The sequence below is a fragment of the Arachis hypogaea genome, chromosome 20 (genome assembly GCF_003086295.3).
Source record: "Arachis hypogaea cultivar Tifrunner chromosome 20, arahy.Tifrunner.gnm2.J5K5, whole genome shotgun sequence".
In the NCBI taxonomy this organism is placed as follows: Eukaryota; Viridiplantae; Streptophyta; class Magnoliopsida; order Fabales; family Fabaceae; genus Arachis; species Arachis hypogaea.
This window is the reverse complement of record NC_092055.1, coordinates 89,552,459-89,555,499: the sequence shown is the minus strand read 5'-3', so window position 1 is coordinate 89,555,499 and position 3,041 is coordinate 89,552,459. Positions and strand designations below refer to the sequence as shown.

Here is a 3,041-nt window from a genome sequence, read left to right as displayed (position 1 = left end):
CCATGGATGACCATTCCTGAGATCCAGAAAGTCTAAACCTTGTCTGTGGTATTCTGAGTAGGATCTGGGAAGGGATGGCTGTGACGAGCTTCAAACTCGCGAGTGTTGGGCGTAGTGACAGACGCAAAAGGATCAATGGATCCTATTCCAGTATGATCGAGAATCGACAGATGAATAGCCGTGCTGTGACAGAGCATCTTGGACCATTTTCACTGAGAGGACGGGAAGTAGCCATTGAAAACGGTGATGCCCAACATAAAGCTTGCCATGAAAAGGAGTAGGAATGATTGGATGAAGACAGCAGGAAAGCAGAGGTTCAGAGGAACGAAAGGCATCTCTATACGCTTATCTGAAATTCTCACCAATGAATTACATAAGTATCTCTATCCTAGTTTATATTTCAATTATCTTTTAATTATAAAATCTCCATAACTATCTGAATCCGCCTGACTGAGATTTACAAGGTGACCATAGCTTGCTTCAAGCCGACAATCTCCGTGGGATCGACCCTTACTCACGTAAGGTTTATTACTTGGACGACCCAGTGCACTTGCTGGTTAGTTGTGCAGAATTGTGACAAAGTGTGATTCATGTTTGAGAGCACCAAGCCATTGGTGCCATTGTTGAAGATCACGATTTCATGCACCAAGTTTTTGGCGCCGTTGTCGGGGATTGTTCGAGTTTGGATAACTGACAGTTCATCTTGTTGCTCAGATTAGGTAATTTTATTTTAATTTTAAGCTTTTTATTTCTTATTTTCGAAAAAAAAAAATTTTTTTCTTCTTTTTCATTTTTCCCAAAATAATTTTCAAAAAATCCAAAAAAAATTAATAAAATCATAAAATCAAAAATAATTTGATGTTTCTTGTTTGAGTCTTGAGTCAAATTTTAAGTTTGGTGTCAATTGCATCTTTTTAATTTTCTAAAAATTATTTTCGAAAATTTCATGCATTGCATTCTTCATGATCTTCAAGTTGTTCTTGGCCAGTCTTCTTGTTTGATCTTCATATTTTCTTGTTTTGTGTATTTTCTAGTTTTTCATATGCATTTTCAATTTGTTAGTGTCTAAAGCTTGAAAATTTCTAAGTTTGGTGTCTTGCATATTTTTCTTTTCTTGAAAATTTTCAAAAATAAGTCTTGATGTTCATCTTGATCTTCGAAGTGTTCTTGGAGTTCATCTTGACATTCATAGTGTTCTTGCATGCATCATGTGTTTTGATTCATAATCTTCATGTTTTGAGTCTTTTTGTTGTTTTTCTCTTTCATCATTAAAAATTCAAAAATCAAAAAAATATCTTTCCCTTTTTCTTCTCATCAAATTCGAAAATTTGAGTTGACTTTTTCAAAAAAAATTTTAAATCTTGTTATTTCTTATGAGTCAAATCAAATTTTCTATTTAAAAATTCTATCTTTTTCAAATCTTTTTCAAAAATCAAATCTTTTTCAATTTCCTTTTAATATTTTCGAATTCCTTTTTAAAATTTTTCGAAATCTTTTTCATTTTTCTTTTAATGTTTTCGAAAATATTCAAATTAATTTTCAAAATCTTTTTCTTATTTTATTTTATAATTTTCAAAATTATTACTAGCATTTAATGTTTTGATTCAAAAATTTTTCAAGTTGTTACTTGCCTATAAAGAAAGGTTCAATCTTTAAATTTTAAAATCATATCTTTTAGTTTCTTATTAGTCAAGTAATCATCTTTAACTTCAAAAATCAAATCTTTTTTCAATCAATCCTATATTTTTGTTTCAATCATATCTTTTTCAAAACTACCTAACTAATTCTCTGTAATTTTCGAAAATCACCTTCCTCTTTTTCAAAATTCCTTTTTAATTAACTAATTATTTTAATTTTTAATTTTAATTTTATTTCTTTTCTAATTTTCGAATTTTATTTTAATTTCAAATTAAAAACAAAAATATTTTTATTTTAATTTATTTAATTTTCGAAAATTCTTCTCTCTCGCCTCCTTCTAATTATTTATTTATTTACTAACACTCCTCTCCATCTAAGAATTCGAACCTACTCCTCACCCTTGTGTTTGGATTCTCCATCTTCTATTCATATCTTCTTCTACTCACATAAAGGAATCTCTATATTGTGACATAGAGGATTCCATATTTTTTTTTCTGTTTTCTTCTTTTTCATATGAGCAGGAACAAGGATAAGAACATTCTTGTTGAAGCTGATCCTGAACCTGAAAGGACTCTGAAGAGGAAGCTAAGGGAAGCTAAAGCACAACTCTCTGGAGAAAATCTGACTGAAAATTTCGAAAAAAAAGGAGACATGGCCGAAAATAATAACACTGCAAGGAAGATGCTTGGTGACTTTACTGCACCAAATTCCAATTTACATGGAAGAAGCATCTCAATCCCTGCCATTGGAGCAAACAATTTTGAGCTTAAACCTCAATTAGTTTCTCTGATGCAACAGAATTGCAAGTTTCATGGACTTCCATCAGAAGATCCTTTACAGTTCTTAACTGAATTCTTGCAGATCTGTGATACTGTTAAGACCAATGGGGTTGATCCCGAGGTCTACAGTCTTATGCTTTTCCCATTTGCTGTAAGAGACAGAGCTAGAATATGGTTTGACTCTCAACCTAAAGATAGGCTGAACTCTTGGGATAAGCTGGTCACGGCTTTCTTAGCCAAGTTCTTTCCTACTCAAAAGCTTAGTAAGCTTAGAGTGGATGTTCAAACCTTCAAACAGAAAGAAGGTGAATCCCTCTATGAAGCTTGGGAGAGATACAAGGAACTGACTAAAAAGTGTCCTTCTGACATGCTTTCAGAATGGACCATCCTGGATATATTCTATGATGGTCTTTCTGAGCTATCAAAGATGTCACTGGACCATTCTGCAGGTGGATCCATTCACCTAAAGAAAACGCCTGCAGAAGCTCAAGAACTCATTGACATGGTTGCAAATAACCAGTTCATGTACACTTCTGAAAGGAATCCTATGAATAATGGGACGCCTATGAGGAAAGGGAGTTCTTGAAATTGATACTCTGAATGCCATATTGGCTCAGAATAATA

The 3,041-nt window shown here is 32.8% G+C and overlaps 1 non-coding gene across 1 annotated transcript; it reads right to left on the bottom strand.

The window, feature by feature from the left end:
- Positions 1-2,682: 2,682 nt before the first annotated feature.
- Positions 2,683-2,790, bottom strand: LOC112788181 (small nucleolar RNA R71). Its single transcript, XR_003195557.1, has one exon. It is a non-coding gene; the product is annotated as a small nucleolar RNA R71 (small nucleolar RNA).
- Positions 2,791-3,041: the final 251 nt, after the last annotated feature.